Source organism: Mauremys mutica, chromosome 2 (genome assembly GCF_020497125.1).
Source record: "Mauremys mutica isolate MM-2020 ecotype Southern chromosome 2, ASM2049712v1, whole genome shotgun sequence".
Classification (NCBI taxonomy): Eukaryota; Metazoa; Chordata; order Testudines; family Geoemydidae; genus Mauremys; species Mauremys mutica.
In genome coordinates this window covers 242564289-242584973 of record NC_059073.1, presented here as the reverse complement: position 1 = coordinate 242584973, position 20685 = coordinate 242564289, and the positions used below count along the sequence as shown (strand labels likewise).

Here is a 20685-nt window from a genome sequence, read left to right as displayed (position 1 = left end):
TAGAAGCCTCTACTTCAGCAAAACAAAATGGGGGACGTGAGAGGTTACTGTAGCTCATCCTGTATTAAAGCCATATATTCCCCACTCTGCAAATAAAAATTGTTAGAGAAATTGTGCAGACACAGTAGAATCCTTAATGTATAGCATTATAACTCTGTGTTGCAAAAGTTTCTTTTAAAAAACAAAGTCCCAGTTTAGAAGAGACAATAGGAAAGGAAAGCAAAAAGCTAATGGAATATTGTTAAATTAGTTGTCTAGGGAGATCACATTTTTCCATTACTACAATAAAAAATATATTGAGAATTACAGAAGGAAAGAGTAATGACGTTTATATACTATGAAAGCTTCAGATTTCAATGTGCCTCCCCTGGCTCAGGCTAAGATCTATATGCAAACTAAGCTTCACAAAAATAAGACACAACTTGCTGTCAGTTTTGCATCTACAAAAATAATCCTGGTGAGGCAGAACAAGGTTTTGGGGGCTATATACTTCGCTGTAATTAACACCTCTGAGATGACTATTTTTGTTTTTCATGTACTGATGTTGGATGGCAAAGAATATTAATTTTTATCCAAGAGGAGCCAACTGAGTGGGTGAGAACTGAATAAAAATAGAAAATCTTCTCCAGCTAACATCAGTGCATCAGAATCCATATCCACAGTGCACAGTGCTGCAGAAATTTGGCTCAGCTTTACACCTATACGGCAGCCCCGGAGAAATGCCATCATTTAGACAGCTCTGAAGGGCTGTCTGAATTACACCAGGCAAGAGGCACGGAACAGAATCTCACCCTCTGAGGGCCAATGCAGATATTCTCCGAAGGCTTGGTTAGAGAAGGATTTTATTCTGTTTTTGGTTTTGCAACTGAGAAACTATCAAGAATGCCACAGTATTATTTAGTGTTACTGGAGAAGAAACTTCACTTTAAGTTCCCCTATCTTCAGAAGGCTTTGGCACAGAACTTGAAGTGGAGTTTCTTCTCCATTAGTGCTAAATGTTACTGTTAAGGCAATTGGGGGTGGGGGGTGGGGTTTCGGTTTGAACTGGAACAGAAGTTGTTCCTTTCTGCTAACTTGAAATGTGAATTTCAGTCTCGCCATGCATCTTTCAAAGAGTAGAAAAGCATGAATCGCTATTATAATAAAGACAAACTACTCCTGTTAATATCAAACCACCAGTTAATAATCACTTACTTGGTCACTGTCCCTTGTTAGTTGGAACATCAGTATTTGTAGATTTCTGGTCATGTTCATGTTATTTTGCTACATCTGTTTCTTTTGTTTTCAGTTGTGGGAAAGACAATGATCTGGTGATTGCAGGGGGCTGGGAATCAGGATTATGGGCTCCTATTTCCTGTTCTCTACACACTTGCTATATAGCCTTGAAGACATTTTCAGAGGTGCTGAGCATTTGCAATTCTCTTTGAAGTCAATGGGAAGTGAGGGTGCTTAGCTCCTTTGAATGCAAGACCTTAACTTATTTGTGTCTCAACTGCCTCCTCTGTAGCAATGGGATCATAATGTTTGCCTACCTCATAGGAATGTTATGAGGCTTACATAATATTTGCAGGGTGTTTTGAGATCCTAAGGCAAAAACTTGCTAGGTCTATAAATGCAAAATATTAGTACAATTTGTATGAAGACTTTCTCAATTCTATCTTTCTCTCTGTTTCATGCTTTTATTTCTGAATGAGTGAGATTATGAGTAACCTGAATAGCTACAGCAATTATAATAGTGCACAAGCTCTAAGGACAAACACAAAGAGATCTTGGAAATGCTGCATGCTGCAGAAGGCAGTTGATTCGGGAAAGGATCACTAATGGAGCCCCTTGTGAACCTTAGTTTTGTACTACAAACAATAATCTTTAACAGCAAACAATGTACATTAAACATAAAAACCCTAGACTTTGCTTTCCAGAGCTTAAAGATATCAGCGGTTGAAAGAGGATGGGGTGGGGAGAGTGGGGGAAAAAGAACCCACAAACCACCAGAAAACACAAAGCAACATGAAAGAAAAAGTATCGCTAATGGAAAGAGTGCTTCAGACGGTAACCTACTTAGATATGAGCCCATGGGCAGGCTGGGACTTTAGTACAGATCCTCACAGCACGTGATCTGTAACAGACAGGTCTTAGCTAATGGGTTATTAACAGGGACTCAGGACCAAATTCACTGTATGGAGTAGAGTCACAGCTGAATTGTTTGTGAGCTGCAATAGAAATAGGGGAGTGTTGTTGGGTGGGGATTAAAAAATCGTATCTATAATATGAGACTCTTGCAGACCAAATGACTGATTCTTCGGGGTACCTATACATTAGTTATGAGCACTTTCTTAATGCTGACATTACAGAATGATTTGGAAGCCTCAGCATCCCCCTACCTGCTCAGAGGAGTGCCTGATCTGAAGTCAATGGAAACACTCTCTTGGATCAGGCCCTTGATGAGGATGAACTGCAGAGAAAAAACCTACTTTGCAAGAATACATCATAAAGAAACACGAAAGGGCAAATGCAGGGTGTGCTGTGTGTGAGGGTTGTACAGTTTATCTAAGCCCTGGTCTACACTAGGACTTTAATTCGAATTTATCAGCGTTAATTCGAACTAACCGCTCAACCGTCCACACCAGGAAGCCATTTAATTCGAACTAGAGGGCTCTTTAGTTCGAATTTGGTACTCCACCCCGGCAGGTGGAGTAACGCTAAATTCGCACTTGCTAGCTCGAATTAGGCTTGGTGTGGATGCTAATCGAACTTAGCAGCTCCGGGAGCTATCCCACAGTTCACCACTCTGTTGACGCTCTGGACAGCATTCCGAGCTTGGATTCTCTGGCCAGCCACACAGGAAATGACCCGCGAAAATTTGAATTCATTTTCCTGTCTGGGCGGTTTGAATCTGACGTTCTGGTTGCACATCGGGGCGAGCTCCGCAGCACCTGCAACGATGCAGAGCTCTCCAGCAGAGGAGTCCGGGCAATCCCAGAATAGAAAGAGGTCCCCAGCATGGACTGACCGGGAAGTCCAGGATCTGATCGCTGTGTGGGGCGAGGAGTCTGTGCTCTCGGAGCTGCGCTCCAACAAGCGGAACGCGAAGACCTTCGAGAAGGTCTCTAAAGCCATGAAAGACAAAGGATACAGCCGGGATGCGATGCAGTGCCGCGTGAAAGTGAAGGACCTAAGACAAGGGTATCAAAAAGTCAGAGCGGCAAACGGACGCTCCGGAGCCCAGCCCCAGACATGCCGCTTCTACGAGGCACTGCATGCCATTCTAGGTGGGTCTGCCACCAGTGCCCCACCAGTGACGGTGGACTCCGAGGACGGAATAGTGTACCGGGACAGTTCCCCCTCCCTGTTCGCCGATGGGGAAGATGAGGAAGGGTCTGTTGAGGACGGCGCAGGCGACATCGAACCCACTCCCGCTTTCCCTGACAGCCAGGATCTCTTCATCACCCTCACAGAGATCCCCTACCAACCGTCCCCGCCCGTTAACCCGGACTCGGAATCAGGGGAAGGATCAGGCGGTAAGTGCTACAAACAGGGATACATTTATTTTTTTAAGAAACAGGGATATATATAAAAAATAGAAATACTATATAACAATTTTTAAATATGAAACTAGACAAACAGCAGGTCTACACAAACAGCAATGGAGCAATAGTCCTCTGGGGATAGTTCAAAAAAGCTCTCAGAGAGCAGCTGGAAAAGCCTCAGCAAGAGGTTTCTTGGGAGAGGTGCTTTATTGGGTGCTCCGTTGAAGCACACTCTTCCGCGCCAGGCCATCCTCAGGTACAGGGGGACCATCGCCTCGACGAGCATGGCAGCGTATGGTCCTGGTCTGTGCAGGGCTTCTGTTAGCATCCGCTCTCTCTGTGTGCGCCTGACACGCCTCAGGGTGATGTCGTTGTGGAAGTGCTGCATCTAATTAGTGGAATTAGTGTACCGTTACTATTGTGCATGGTAGACTTTTACTTTGCATAAGAATGACCCTCGCTTAACAGAGTTTTACTTTGCATAAGAATGACCCTCGCTTAACAGCCACGTGTTGCAGGCCACAGAGGAAACGCATACAGGGGTCTTTCCCGTTCACTGGCGGGAGGTGCCGCATAACGCTCATCTTTTCTGCTTTGCACATTGCCTCCAGCAGGAGAGCACAGCTAAGCAGTAACTGATAAGCACTCTGTACTGTAAGGCTTACCAGGACTTTGTGCAAGAGGGATGCAGCTGTCTCTCCTCGCTTGTGCGCTATCCAGTGCAATCGCGCCGCCAATGAGAGCGTATTCCGAAATCTCGGACTAGTTCCGAGATCTCCTGAGACTTGGTTCCCTGTTTGGTCTTCTTAACTGAAACTGACTAGACTGTGTTTACTGTTGGCAAACATGTATTTGTTCAAGGAAATCACCTACTTTTTCGCATCACACAGCTTCGGCTCCTTCCCGGACTGCCCCGGCATCCCCCTCGCAGAGGCTGGCTCAGATTAGACGCCGAAAGAAAAAGACAAGGGACGACATGTTCCAGGAACTGATGGCCAGCTCCAGAGCGGAGGCGGCAGAGCAGAGACAGTCGAGGGAGAGCCTGTGTCAGCAGCATCGCACACACATGGAACGGGAGGATAGGTGGCGGCAGGAAGACCAGCAGGCGACTCAAACGCTGCTTGGTCTAATGAGGGAGCAAACGGACACGCTCCGGCGCCTTGTAGATGTTCTGCAAGACCGCAGTCAGGAGGAGAGAGCCCCCCTGCAGTGCATCTGCAACCGCCCTCCAACGCCAAGAAGTCCTGTCCCCCCCTCACCCAAAGTGACAAGACGGAGGGGCGGTAGGGGCCGTGAGAACTGTCCCTGCACCGCAGCACACCGATAATGTTCGAGACAACTGTCGCGCTGTAAATTTGTACAAGCTCTTTCCTTAAAGCATCAACCAGTCCCAACTCCAAGTTTAAACCCCCCACTGTGTACTACATTATTAAAAGCGGTTTTGTGTTACTGACTGTTTCCGTCACGTTTCTGGTGTCAGAAGACTTTCTGTTGTTCTGTAGGGGGGGGGGGGTTGTAATTTCACTGCATAGCCCACAGTGCCATGCTACAGACTTGGCTGCAGGGTCAACTGCAGGGCACACACAGACTGCAGTCACTAGGCACCAGGGACAGTCTGTGTGGTGTATGCTGCCCCGGGTCTTTCCTTGATGTGTATGCTTGTGCAGGGTCCTGGTGCCTGACATCCCAGAATGTAAAGGCAGGCTTCCCTTCACATGCACTTGGACCGTAGTCACGATCCTCCCCGGTGCCCTGAGCCCCAAAAAGAGACCTCATCCAGGGGCAGATACTCACCCTTCCCCCACACCCCTCACCCCTTCCAACGCCCAAACCCACAGCCGTCATGTTAACCCCTATCCAAAGACGGCACCCCTCCCCCCTCCTGCAAACCCACCCATCAGTGCACACCTTAACCAGCACAGAGTGCTTCCATGTTTCAACGAAGAAAGAGAAATGCAAAGTCAACGAAAGATTTATTATTAATTACTAAAACATGTCCTTAGTTTTAAAACGTCCTTCGGAACTGGGGGAAATTTGGTTTATGATCAGGCTCTCTTAAAATCAAGTGGACAGTCACAGGTTACCCTGCTCTGCGAGGAAACTCGCTTTCAAAGCCTCCCTGATGCATATCGCTTCCCGCTGGGATATTCTCTCAGCACGGGTGTCTGGCTGATCGTAAACAGCAGCCAGGCGATTTGCCTCAACCTCCCAAGCGGCCAAAAAGGTCTCGCCCTTGCTCTCACAGAGATTGTGGAGCACACAGCAAGCAGCAATCACTACGGGGATATTCTTTTCGCTGATGTCCGAGCGAGTCAGTAAGGTCCGCCATCTCCCCTTGAGACGTCCGAAAGCACACTCCACCACCATTCTGCACTTGCTCAGCCGGTAGTTGAAGAGTTCCTTTTCACTGTCCAAGGCGCCTGTATAGGGCTTCATGAGCCAGGGCATTAGCGGGTAGGCCGGGTCCCCGAGGATCACTGTAGGCATCTGCACATCCCCAACCGTTATTTTGTGGTCCGGGAAGAAAGTGCCTGCCTGGAGGCGTCTAAACAGACCAGAGTTCCTGAACACACGCGCGTCATGAACCTTGCCCGCCCACCCGACGTTGATGTTGGTAAAACGTCCCCTATGGTCCACCACAGCTTGCAGCACCATTGAAAAGTAGCCCTTTCGGTTAATGTACTCGCTGGCCTGGTGGGCTGGTGCCAGGATAGGGATGTGAGTCCCATCTATAGCCCCACCGCAGTTTGGGAATCCCATCGCGGCGAAGCCATCTATGATGACCTGGACATTTCCGACAGTCACTACCTTTGAGAGCAGTTGCTCAACGATTGCGTGGGCTACTTGAATGACAGCAATCCCCACGGTAGATTTGCCCACGCCAAAGTGGTTCGCTACTGACCGGTAGCTGTCTGGCGTGGCAAGTTTCCAGAGGGCTATGGCCACTCGCTTCTGCACACTCAGGGCTGCTCGCATCCTTGTGTCCTGGCGCTTCAGGGCAGTGGACAGCAAGTCACACAGTTCAAGGAAAGTGCCCTTACGCATCCTGAAGTTTCGCAGCCACTCTGTGTCATCCCAGACCTGCAGCACTATGCGGTCCCACCAGTCTGTGCTTGTTTCCCGGGCCCAGAATCGCCGTTCCACACCATGAACTTGACCCATTGCCACCATGATCTCCACTGCCCGGCGTACCCTGCTTTCTGAGAGGTCTGCGCCACTCTCCTCACCGTGCTGCCGGAGCCTCCTCGCCCGGTTTCTCAGCATCTGACTGTGGAAGAGGTGGACGATAACGTGCGAGGAGTTGACAACGGCCATAAGTGCAGCGATGATCGCAGCGGGCTCCATGCTCGCAGTGCTGTGGCGTCCGCGCTGTAACCGACCAGACAAGGGCGCGAACAGATTTCCCGCCGGCGCTTTCAAGGAAGACAGGGAGGGCGGGATTGACGGTTCAATGACGACACATTTTTTCCCCCAGCATGCATTGGGGGGAAATCCCACAATTCCAATGGGCAGCAGGGAGTGCGGGAACTGTGGGATAGCTTCCCACAGTGCACCGCTTCCAAAGTCGAAGCTGGCCCCGTGAATGTGGACTCAGAAGTTCGAATTTGTGTATTTAGTATGGATACACAAATTCGACTTATTAAGGTCGAATCCACAAATTCGACTTAAGTAGATTCGAAATAGTCCTGTAGTGTAGACAAGCCCTAAGACAAATAATCATTGTCTGATTACTCCTGAGTTGCAAACGCCCTCTTTACTTTCTACTTACAGGCCTAATGCCTGTTGAGGTCTATGGGCATCTTTCAGTTGACTTCAGTGAGCATTGGATTTGTCCTGATTTATATCGGCCATCCATTTTATACCTCAACCAGATGCTTGCAGTGGTTTAAACTTCAAATTATTACTTCAAAACCATTTACCTTCTGTATTCATTATAGAATCAATTTCCCCCTTCATTTACACCAACATCAAGTAGCTGAAATAAAAGGCAATGGAGTTACTCTAGTTTTACATTGGTGTAACAGAGCAGAATTTTGCCCCCTATTAAAAACCCTGCATAGCATCTGCAGACAAAAGAAATAAGGCCAGTGTATCTTAGCACACATACACATTTAATGTGCAGTGAAATATCTTTTCCCAACCATTTTTTTAGGTAAGTTTCAGACTCCTCCTAGTCCTGTTCATTCATGTTCAGTGAGTTGCCTTTAGACTGACTCTATCACTTCCTGCAGCCTCCAGCTTTTGGTAGATGGTATTTGCTTTAGCTGCCTATGTAATTATCTTCCAAACAAGATGAAATGGTTCTGGAATTTTTGGTAACCACTGAAGTCTAATTTTCAGAAGAGAATTTAGTTCAGCCACTTGTTTGGTCTTGCCTGGATACGCTAAAAGATTATCGGTTGGGTGATTAGTCTCCTAATTAAAATCCCAAAGCACCTTGGCAAAATAAACTGATGTATCAAGGTGACGTGTATCGGGAAAACTTATTTTTGATTTTGTTCTCTCATTTACGGAGTCTCTTTCTAAAGTTAAATCTTCAAAGACAATGGGATTATGCAGCAACAGCCAAAAAAAGTTACAGTATAGAGACTTGTAACAGGAATCCCAATAACTCACCATGAAACTCCAATGGGCCTTATTATTACCCCCTCCCCCACACTTCCTACCAGAAATTTGAGATGCAGTTGTTATCTACTATCCATATGTCAGATTCTAGACTGGCTTTCATATTGCATTATATGAAAATCACAGGCAATCTCGGTTTATATAAAATAAATTCTTGCTGTTAATGGCACTGTGAGCTCTTTCTAGACATAGCGCCAGGTTATGATCTACCTTTATACAGGTGTGCAAGAAAGGTACATATGTGTAAGACGGCTACATGTTTGTGCAGCCTCCACTGCGGCAGATTACAACAGCAGTCCCTGTGAGTCAGGAGTGCTCAGTTCTTGTCCCCTGCAGGGGACGAGCAACTCCCATAGAAAGGAAAGAGGAGAGAGGGAGCAAACTGCCATCCTAATGCCCAGAGCAGATTTGTCAAACCCCAAATATTTAATGGAAATCTACCAGTTTTCCAACCAGCTGGCCTGGTGAGCTGCTGGGGACCCCAGGGCTTTCAGGAACAGGAGGTCTGGGGCAGCCCCCTTAGCTACAGGCCTTGAAAGTCCTGGCAGCTACTGACTAAAACTGACAAGAAACATATCCATTTCAGTCAGCCACTGCCCGAGGAGCCTATGTTGTTTTGGAAACACCATGTGTCCCTGTTTTCTGAACAACTTTTGGTTCAGAATTTCTGGTATATTTGGGGGCGGTGGGGTGAGGTTTTGTTCCAAATTGCAGTGAAACCACACTTGTCAATGTCAACATTTCCCACTACCTGACTGAGAATTCCAAGTTTCAGCCAGCTCTAGTAATGCAGGAGGTCAGGCTTGATGATCATTATGACCCCTTCTGGTACTAAAATACAAGAATCTGTGAGAAACTTCTCCATGGGCCTTGAAGGAGTTATATCTGCAGAGAATAAATTCTACCAACTCACAGAATATACTTTTGGTGTTGTGTTTACAAAGCATTTTCCTTCAACTTCCTGTAACACCAAATGGAAGTGTGATTATGTCAGGTTCATTGAAGATACAGCTGACTGCCTTCTCTATCATTAGGAAAGTAATATTAAATTCAAAACCACATGTTCTAGAAAATGGAATTCACCCTTTCTCCTTCATCATTCCTCTGGATTTTCATCTACAAATTTTATTTTCTCAAAACAAGAAGCAGATTTTCTGGCAACTTTTATTATGAAAAAATTCAAACATGAACCACTGAAAGTAATTAATTTTTTTACTCTTTTCCAAAATTGCTATAAAATAAAAATTCTGCAATAGCCTTCTATTTAGCGTGTATTGTTGTTTTCCTCTCCTATTTATCCTTAACCTGCTATGATTCTGCTCTTAATTATTTCCATGCATTGTAATGTTCTAAGGACATACATCCAGATTCCTTACTAGGATCCCGAAGAACAATCAAATAAGAACTCACAGCAAATACGTCCCATTAGAGCTAGTTTGGAAATAAACGGGGGGAAAAGACCATTTATTTTCCTCATTTTTTAAATTCAAACTTGAAAAATGTTCAACCAGCTGTTTTATTTATCATTTGTATTACTGTGGCACCTAAAAGACCTACGTGTGGACCCCAGACCCACTGCTAGGCACTATGCAAACAGAACAAAAATATAGTCTCTACACTGAAGAGCTTATAGTCTAAGGACATGTCTGCACTACAAAATTTAGTTGAGCTAACTTATGTCAGCATACAGCCACCGCAGTAATGACATCGCTTGTGTGTGTCTACACTTTGCTTCTTTTGTCAGCAGGGCGCATCCTCACCAGGAGCACTTGAACCAATTGTACTGTCAGTGTGTGGGGGGCATTGTGAGAAGGCTTCTGAAAGCCAGTAACAGTCGTTACTGACACTGCATCAACCTAATTACATTGACCTAGACTCTACGCCTCTCATGAAGGTGGAGTTATTAAATTGAGATAGCGGAGTAATTACATCAGTGGAAGATTAATGTTAGTGTAGACACGTACGTAGGGAGGTTGATGTAAGCTGCCTTGTTTCGACCTATCTCTAGTGTAGACCAGTCCTCAGTATAAAACAAGAGACGGTGGCACCTTTAAGTGAAATCTGTCTACCCTCCCCCCCACTTGTGCTAGCACAGGTGCATCCAGGATGGACCTGATTTAAGAGGGTGAGGTGGTATCTGGTGCTAATAAATGAGGGAAAGCAGCTATGACTAGGGAGGAGGTCCCTTGGGAAGGCCAAGGGCCAGAGAAGGGCTAGCTACCTGGCCTTCCTGAGCTGAAGAGAGAGAACTGAGAGACTGAAAAGGATCGAGGGCTAGGAGATCTGTGCAGGGGCCAGCCCTGCCAGCCCCAGACAGAGGCTTGGAAGCCAGGAAGAAGCCTGGGAAGGACTCTAGCAGGAATGCAGGGGTAGCTGTTTTGACACAAGGACAGTTGGCAACCAAAGGGAAGCAGTGGTATGGCAGAAGATGTCAGAGTTGGAGTATTAGTATCATAATCATAGAGGCTTCAGGCCAGAAGGGGCCACCACCAGGTCATCTACTTTGACCTTGGTGAGTCGCAGCCCAGTAACTATCAGTGAGCCTCCAGCACATTAAGCCCAGCAACTGGAATTAGACCAATGTATTACTGCCTCAGGAGACTAAACTATTGTGTGCCCTGGGGAAAGAATGGGGGACAGAGGTGTACTAATGTCCTTTCAGCGTCAGGGAAATGCTGAGATTTATCCAGATTATCCTGACAAGCAATCTGCACCATATGCAGCAGAGGAAGGAAAACCCAGCCCCCACTTCCCCAATGTCACTGCCAATATGATCTGGGGGCAAATTCCTTCCTGACCACACACATGGTGCTCAGTTAGCCCCTGAGGCTTGGTGCCACCTCAGAGCAGCAGCCCATCCTGTCCAATGGCCCAGATATGTCATTGGACTATGTTTTGGGACTTGTGTGGGATAAATGGACTATGTTTTGCGGCTTTCGAGGACTATTTGCACTGTGTGGGATAATAAAACTTACCCGGATATGGGTAATACCAGACCCAAGAGAACTTGTGGTGGGGTCTTTAAGGAACTTGAGGGGAGAGGCCGTGGTCTTGCCATTACTGTGCCCAGCTGCAAAGGGGGATTTGGAGGTGGTGGTCGTGAATTGTGATAAATGGATACCGACAGATGAGTGAATACAAGGAAACAATGGGACAGTATTAGTCCGCATGGTAGGCAGTGGGCTCAGCTCACCAGCAGGGTAAGCTCCGTGGGGGCAGGTACCATCTTTTTGTGGTGTGTTTATACGGTGCCTAGCATAATGGGGTCCTGGTCCATGACTAGGACTCCTCTTACATGCTATGGCAATACAAATATTAATTTACATTGCCTCCTTGCTGGAAAAGGCATTTGGGGGTCTGATTTGCTATGACCTGATACCTTGGAATAATTTATACTAATGCAAATCGAGTGTAAAATGCCACCAATCTGACTTGGCTGCCTTTATACTCTGTGCTCAGTTTGCGCTGATGTAAATGTGTACAGAAAGTGCAAGGCAACAGTGAATTCAGCTTTAGGAGTCTAGTTGTTGTGTTTACATTCATGTAGCCTAGAAATGATAGATAAAGCTAAGTCATTGACTTTGCTGTCAACTCCCAATTCCTTGTTTTAAGGAGTTTTCAACAGCCTTGGACACAACACCTGTAACTTAATTTTATTTATAGAATGACAATACAGAGTAACTGCTTGTGAGGGGAGGGGGCGCAGAGGGATGGTGCTGAGAGCACATCACCCACCAGACAGCTCTCCTTCTGAGGAAGAAGTGAGAGATGAGCCTGAACCTCTGAAGTTCGAGGGAGTTCAGTTCCAGAACTAAATCATAGCTCAAGTGAAGAAAAAGCCACATCCGGGAAGGTGTGAACCGGAATGACTTCTTAGACCTGAATGGAGTTATACTTATTTACTCCAGCTGATGAGTTAGTCTGGTATGCCTTGGTGTCCAGTATAGGGAGACTCAAGAATTTCATACACCTCTAATCTGAGGCCATTGATTCTAGTTCACCTAAATCAAAACTTCGCCTTTCTTTTGCCCTCTCACAACACTGATTGAGAGAAGATGTTTTCAAGGAGAGTTACTAAATCCAGGGAGCTTGGCTATGGGCCCAATGTAATGCATTTGCTTGAGTCACTCAGCAGGAGAATCCCTTTAACAGATATTAAATATCAACCTGGGAGACAAGCAGCCCCTGCTGAAATCAATATGCACTTGCATAGCAGCCATTTAGTGTTTGTTCATTAAAACAGCAGGTCATTTCTCCTACAGAATTAAAGCTGAAATCCTTTACAGAAGCTGATCATGCTATATTAATAGCATTTTCTTGGCATTTTTGTAATGCTAAGACCTGTTTATTAAAGACTAGATTTTTGGCAGGGTTTGACTTTTAAAATCCTGTATTCTTCAAATGATTAGGTGGGGGCTGTGCCGGTATGAAAGGGTATAATTCAGTGAGAAGACTTGGCATGCCTACCTATTAATCAGAAGTGTTTGGATGGGAAAGCAAGTAGCAAAAGGGTCATGAAATGGTTCCCTAACTGGTGGGTGAGGGTGGGCTGGGGAGGGGAAGGAGGGCATGTGGGAGAGTGGGGAGACAACAAAGCATTTAAGCTTCCTTCAGAACATTGCCATGTTGTGACGGAGGGTTCCAAATGTATCTCTGTTAGTTCATTAATGTATATGTTATATTATCATATATAAAATAACATACATGTAGCAGATGAAAAGGTCAATCTCCCAAGTCCAAAAGCAAAGGCCCTGATCAATACACAATTTAAGGCCTGTTCTATACCTAAAAAATTAGGTTGGCATAACTACACCACGCAGGGGTGTGGATTTTTCACACCCTAGTTAAGTTGACCTAACCCCAGCGTAGACAGTGCTAGGTTGATGGAAGAATTCTTCCGTTGATTTAGCTACCGCCACTCGGGGAGGTGGATTACTTACACTGATGAGAGAACCACTCCCATCAGCGTAGGTACTGTCTACACTGAAGTGCTGCAGCTATGCCACTGTAGTTTAAGTGCACAGAAGCCCTTAATCCATGGGAAAGACACTTTTATTGCCTTCAGTGGACTTTGGCATAGGCCCAAAGAGTGCAATGCCTCATTCTCATTAGTTGAATCAAAGCTGTAAGAGAAACTCTGGGGTTGAGGGGAGATAAAAAGGAATAGGCACCATTATACCATTAGCTTACTTAGCATTAAAAAGCCAGCATTTGCCACTAGCTGTCACACAGTGGTGTCTGAGCTATTACCGTTTCCACCCCACTTACAGCGGGAAATAGCTGTGTGGTAACTATGATGAGTGTCGACTTTTTAGTGGCCACCACTGTTATAGTATACAAATCAACAATTCACCCTTGGTTGGTGGGGACTAGGCAGGACAGACTGTCAAGGAAAACTGTGCCTTGCAAATGCTGCCTTCTTTTAAGCATGACTCAAATGATCCTGAACTTTGTGTTTCAAATTCAGATCTAGATCTGAATGATGTGGCTTGGGTCCATTTCCAATGCTAACTTTAAAGCTCTGTACATGCACTTTAGGAAAAAAAATAATTCAATCCTCCATCTTTTAAAGTGAGCACACATAGCTGATAAACTGACATCACCATTGTTTGGAATGCCATAGAATTTCACCCTGTAATTTCTGCATCAAGTTCACGACTTCTGATTGAATTAGAGTATATCTATTCTGAAGACATGCAATTTTAATTTAAAGATTTCAAATGATGGAAAATCCATCACATCCCTTAGTAAGTTGTTCTAATGATAAACTGTCATTACTGTTAAAAATGTACTCCTTATTTCTAGTCTGAATTTGTCTAGTTTACAACCTACTGTAATATTAACCCATCAATTGGATTAAGGACGCTCAGGACCATTTAACACATTGCTTTTCCCATTGTACCATAATTACAAAAGCTCCTGTGCTGAATAACTTTGTGTTTATCCACTGCGAAAACCTGCATTCTTCAGTAACCCTGAAAATTTCTCATTTCCTGCCTGTGGTATGGTGGCCCAGTGGCTACAATGAAGATGGACTATATGCAACAGAAAGAGAGACTAGCTCAAAATCCTTATGAAGTGCCTATAAGGCACAATTTGGCTTCCTCTTTTAATCAAGTTTTATATTTCTTCGTAAATTGAATTTTTATTTCTTTGACTCTGAACTGAGATCTGACACAATGAAAAAGAAGGAAACGTAGGTTTTATGCACACTGCTTAAAATGTTACACGTAGGGATTGGCAAAGCATTTCAGAAGAAATGAGACACATGGGCGGAGGATGAACGCTGGGATCCGGGAGGCTAGCCCCTGGCCCAGCCCACCCCTTCTGCCTGAGGTCCCACCCCTCGGCCCGCTTTCCCCCACTGGAGCCCAGAGTTCCCTTCCACCCCTCACGGCCGCCAGCCCCCCCCCCCCAGCCCCACTCCGCCCAAGTGCCCCTGGCCGCAGATGGGCAGCGCAACCCCCCCCCAGCACCGGGCGGGCGCTGTGCAGATCACCAGTGGGAAGCAGGAGGCGATCTGGGGGCGATGCGTGGATGGAACCATACAGGGCTGTTTGGGGAGGCATAGCCTTCCCCGGCCCCTGATACCCACTGCCCAGGTGCATGCACGCCCCTCCCAGAACTGATATTTGGAACAGAAGAGAAGTCAAACCTTGTTGAGGCTTGAAAATTAAGAATTATCCCTATTTCCTTCCTGCCCAGAGATAGATTGGGGGTGGAGAGAGAGAAGGTGCAGAATCATGAGGTTAACTACCCAACAGAACAATCACACAAAGGGACCCTAGTGGGGGAGGAGAGGCAGGGAAGAAATGGCACCAGAGGCAGATCCAAACTTAGTGCTGGATGGCTGGTGTCTGAGGAATTCTAGTCAAATGATGGATGCACTTGAAGGCACATCCCAGGCATTAGAGTTGTGGACTACTGAACATTTTGTGTCCAAGGTATTGGTGCCATGAGATATAATGATTGATACCATTTAATGCTAAATGTAGACACTCTACGCCACATTTAGGCATCTAAATAAAAGTAGTCTTTCTTTATTTTCCCCTTTTTTTCTGCAATTCCTACTAAAACCAGTGGGAGCTGCAAATGCTCAACTCCTCTGAAAATCAGGCGACTTTTATTTAAAGCCTAAAAGTGGATTTAGGTGCTAATCTTAGGTACCTATGCTTGAGAAATTTGTCCAAAGTATCTGTCCTCCCCCGCCCCGCAAGTCCTAATAAGTTGTTCCTTTCTGCCAGATATATGTGTGAGTAGTTTGAGAAACTTCCAGATGATGAATGTACATGAACTGAAATCTTGACCTGCCAAAAGAGTTATTCTTTGATCTCCTGATATATCATGGGACTATACCTAGTCAGAGACTTGAGAGAACCTCAAAAAAGAGTACTTGTGTTTGTGGGAGGAAACACTTGTTTAAATATTAACTTTAGCTGATTCATTTCTAAACTAGCAATGTTCTTTGGTAACAGTCTCTTTTGCTTGCGAATCTTCCCAAGAGAAGTTGCTGTTAAAGAGGAGGCAGAAAGATGCAGGCTTGGAAAGTGGGCTTATTGGGTTAATTTTTAAAGCAAAGGACAAATGTCATCCAGTCACTAACAAGGATCCTGTCCAACTATTAAAATGTCAATTTCCTGGTCTTTTTTGTATTATGAAAAGGAAATTAGAAGTCATTGAATGAATACCCACTATTAATAGCTGGTCTGGATGGGCATATGCAATTTGAAAATGACACCAGAGAGTAAAATCTTATATTAATCTGCATTTGCAAACCAGTGCAGATATCTATTATCATATTATTAGTCAACTGTGGCAGTTATAGATCCTGGACACAATAGTCATTCAGGAGAAATAATACATAATTGCCACCACTATTTTAATGACAACAGACTACTAATATACTAGCCCCCGAAATAAAGGGATTAAGAACCACAATTCAATGTAAAAGAGAGTGGTCATGAAAGAAAAAGGTATGTAGAAAGATTTGTAATTGGTAGATGGGGAAGATGGAATTCTGAATTAGAAAAATTATGTTAATTGCAATCGCTTCTCGGCCTTATGGCTAAGATCAAGTGTACCTTACTACTGGCTCAGGCAGATTTCTCATGTGTTTTGCACATCTCATAAGAAAAAAATAGATCTGATTATGGGTATTTGTTATGGCATGTATTACAGTTGGTCCCATTATCACATGTGGCACAACACAATGAAACCCATTCTGATCTCTCTGAACCTGGCTTTGCAGCAGTGTCACTCTGACTTCAGAGGAGTTACAATTCAATGACACCGTGAGTTCAGCATTGGGTCCAATATTTGCTAGTTATTGACACATGTATGTTTGCATACTGGAATATGTATGTGAATACTATATAGATTCCTGAATGGGATACAGTATTCCCCCCACTCTTCTTCCTCCCATGTACATTTAGTAGTGTTCCATGTTCTGGCATTTCTAGTGCAGCTCAGGAGAGATGGGGGCAATGGTTGTTTAACGTCTGCTGATTCTAGGGACTGGGGTCTTAAACTTCAGCATAAAATAGAATAGCCTTGAAATTACTCTCCTTTATGCCAGCTGTCCATAGCCCCCAATGTGCAATGCCAGCAGGAGAATGCCAGAATGTAGGGGTATCCCAGCCATGCTCCCTTTCTTGAGAACACATACCCTATGCTGCGGCTTGGAGAGGCTGCAGGGTTAAAGCCACTATCGTGGTTCTACACCATTTCCTCATGGAAGGAGAGCCCACAGGAGCCAGCCAGGTGGCCAGCTGATGGAGCTGAGCCACATAACTGGTGCATGTGCCCAGGTTCTGCCTCTTTGGTTATAATACAAGATTGTTTTCTACATTTAAAAAAAAACACCCCCCCCCAAAAAACCTTCCCTTCAGTATATTATTCAGAGCACTTTTCTACTAGAATTTATTGTGCTCTTCATCCAATTCTTTTTTCTTCACTTTGCATCTCCGATCCTGATAACAACAAGAATAGGACTAATTTCAACTCTGACAAGGGCAGGCATGACTCCCATTGACATCAATGTTCTGAATTTGGTCCCAGTCTACAAAGGATAGCAAATACAATAGAACAAAAGTCCCACACTCCTCTTTTTATTAGCCCTTATTTCTTTTCCTTTTGTCTCATTTTAAATGCACTTTTATTTTGGTTTGGGTTTTTTTTTTGTTGTTTTCTTTTTGTTTTTTTTTGTTTTTTTAGCCTACTGCCAAGACCAGCAGACACTGCCATGGAGACTGTCCTTAATCAGATAGTTCCTTGTGCCGAGAAGGAAGAATTTCAGGAACAAGGTTTCAAAGCTAAGGGCCCTATCTGACCTTCACTTGTATGTAGCTCTCTCATTGGCTTCACTGCCAATTCTGCAGAGAGGCACTGATACAGCAAAGCACTTAAGCCCGTGCTTAAATTTTAGTATGTGAGCAAAGAGGACAATGATTTTTAGTCTTGGGTCTTGTCGACACTGGCACGTTTCTGCACAGTAAAGCAGCTTTTCACACTCAAACTGCAGCCATCTGCACGCTGCCAAGCCACTTTGTGCACAGAAATTACTCAGTGGCAGCGCTACAAAAAACCCACCTTGATGGGAGTCGTGAGGCTACAGTATTTGCACAGAGGCTTCACCACTCTATTGCCAGTGTAGACACTTGATTGCTTTCTGCACTGTAATTGGTCTCTGGGACTGTCCCATAAAGCCTCAAGTGACTGATCTCTCATTATTTTGAACGTGGCTGCCCTGGAGACGTGCCCCTCCCCTTTCAGAGCACTGTTTCTGACAGCCCTTGTGCGTTGTGCTGATCTGCTCTGGGACACAAAGCAAATCAGTAATGTGGAATGTTCATGCTGTTGAACTTAGAGGCAACTGTGTGTGTGTGTGTGTGTGTGTGTGTGTGTGTGTGTGTGTGTGTGAGAGAGAGAAAGAGAGAGAGATTGCTGTGCAGAGAGCCCAGGGAACGAGGCGGGGACTGATGTCGGGGTTTCCCCCTCCCCCGGCCTAAGGACTGGTTGCTTCCTGCCATTGTCTGAACTTACAAGACAACATGCTGACACACTCTGTCCCCCAAAACACACTGTCTCTCTCCCCGCCTCCACACACACGCACACACACACTCTTCCCCCCCCCGCCCTTTCAGTTGAAAAGCAGCTGACAATGCAGTAGGATGCCCATGGAACAATGGGATTGGGAAACCTGCATCATATGATGCTGTGCCTGCCCCATGAGACCTAGCAAAGCCTTCCCAAAGCACCCTGCGGCCAGTTGCACAGTGGGATAGCTACCACAAATCACTGCTCTCTATGCTTTTGCAAGAGCTGCTAACATGGATGCGCTCCAGTGTCACAAGGATCACAGTGTGGACATGCAACAGCAGTTTAATTCCAGCATTTTAATAACAGTGGTATAACTTGTGGTGCAGAAACTTGCCAGTCTAGACGTACCCTCAGTATAATGTTGGATTATTAATTTCTAAGCACTAAATGTGCTCGTCCGGGTAGAAGACACACAAGCAGAGTCCTTTCCCTATCAATTTGCATTACAAAAGAAATACTCAGAGTAACAATGTGAAAGCTAGGGAGGCCAGAAGGAGACAGCTGCAGCATCTGAGAGAGAACCAGTTAAAACAGCAGGGGAATCTTTGTTAATGATATTCTGATCTGATTACGAAGTGAATTTGGCCAAGACACTGGGAATAAGTCTGTACTCTTATTAAACAAAAGCCAAACAAACAAAACTACCGAGGGGATCTTGAATGACCATAACTGGGCAGGAAATTGCTTTTACATTTCCCTGAAAGAGGGCATGTGATGGTGTGCATACCACAGGCAGGCTCTGAAAGGGTTAATGGGACCCCGAGGGAGCAAGTATTCTACCTGGCTGCACTGAAGGATAGGCGAGGCTTAATGAAAGATGAGTCCTCGCTGGGCAAGGAGTGCAGGTGCTTAATTTAAAAAGAGGAGGTTTGGAGCAGAAGGGGGCAGCGGGGAGAGATGGAAGAACTTTGCAGTCACTCTCTGGGACTAGCGAGTGGAGAGATTGGGAGGGCCAAGGAGGAAGCCCATGAGGGAGAATGGGCCTTGGGGATCCTCTCCTGAATAAAGAAGTCTGGCAGGAGGCTAGGAGAGACATAAACAGCCACTCGAGGTTTTGTAAGCTCCGGTGGTGAGCCCTCATGACAGGGCAGCATCTGCATTTTCACAGGGAGAACCCTGAGAGGCATTCACTTGAGGAACAGAGAGATGAAAAGTCAAATCTGAGGAGGGCAGAAATGGGTTTGTTTTGTATTTTTAGTTGGGGATTTGGTTGGGGGATGCAAGCAGAGAGCCCTGAGAGTCATGGCTCTGAGACAAGGTTGAACCTGGAGAGTCCAGCTGACAGGCTATGGTAGGAAGAAGTCCAGGGAGGCAGCAGCAAAGGAGTCTGAAGGAGCAGACTTTGGTTTCCGATTAGAGGGACTCTGGGCTGAAGCACTGTGTAGTGGGAGGGCCTGAGTTTCCCTTACCAGCCCTTGGTGTGGGTGTGTTAGGCCAGAGAAAAGGGGACAAGGATGATGGAGAGTCCTGAGAGAAGGGTGTGAGGGCCACTGGGTCCAGAGTTGGAGGCTGAATACCTTTGGGTAAGGATGTTTGGATGTTTATTGCACTTTGTTATCCTGGAAAGGGTAGGACTAAATTGTGACCAGACGAGAAGGCCAACTCCCCAGAAGAGATGGACGGGATTGACTGCTGGAAAGAACTGCTATGCCACACCCAGTGGTGAGGAGGTGAGTCCACTCTTCCATATGGCACCTTCTACTGATAATACTGTCCCTGGCAACACAGAAACACATTGCACCAGTACTGGCTCAAAGGAAAGGATCTCATCTACACAAATGGCAATTACCACCCCTACCAGCTGCATTCTGGCTTTTCATTGGAGGTTTCCCATTCAGTCTCAACCCTGCTTATTTGTGAACTGTCATGTGATTAGACTGAAATGTTATGGGGAATTTGCTTTACATACAGATTCTCTGGCAGTTGGCAACATAGAGCAAATGGAAATGCATCAGTGTCCATAAATAATTTAATTGGATTTTAACAAAATATCACATTTGTGTAGAGCTGTGAAGGGCGTGCATCAGAAGCTTATTAATTAAACCTGTCGCAAAGCCACGTAGTAAAGGGGCGTGAGTGTACTGGAAGTGTTTTCCACTTGCTATTTCTCAATACCATGAAATAAAAATCTGAGAACTCTAAATGTCTACCTCTACTTCCAGAAACAGCATTTCACTGTCTCTGAATCTGTATTTCTGGCACCAAAATATCATTTAGGGAAATGATACATTCAGAAAATAGATATGAGTGGTGAAGGACATGTCACCAACACAAGGAAACACTGAATAAGTAACAAAACCCTTATTGTCTCCACAGGCCAGAGGGCACCTTCTAGTTAGGCTGGTGCCAGCCACTTTGATAGGGTAACTATGCATAGCTAACAGCAGATGTAGCAATTTAAATTTGACTCCCTGACTTGTTAAATATAGTTTGC

The 20685-nt window shown here is 45.3% G+C and overlaps 1 long non-coding RNA gene across 1 annotated transcript in view; it reads left to right on the top strand.

The window, feature by feature from the left end:
- Positions 1-19945, top strand: part of LOC123363170 — a 73008-nt gene extending 53063 nt beyond the window's left edge. Inside the window, exon 3 of the long non-coding RNA XR_006576721.1 lies at positions 19819-19945. This is a non-coding gene — a long non-coding RNA (uncharacterized LOC123363170). The remainder of the gene's footprint in view (positions 1-19818) is intronic.
- Positions 19946-20685: the final 740 nt, after the last annotated feature.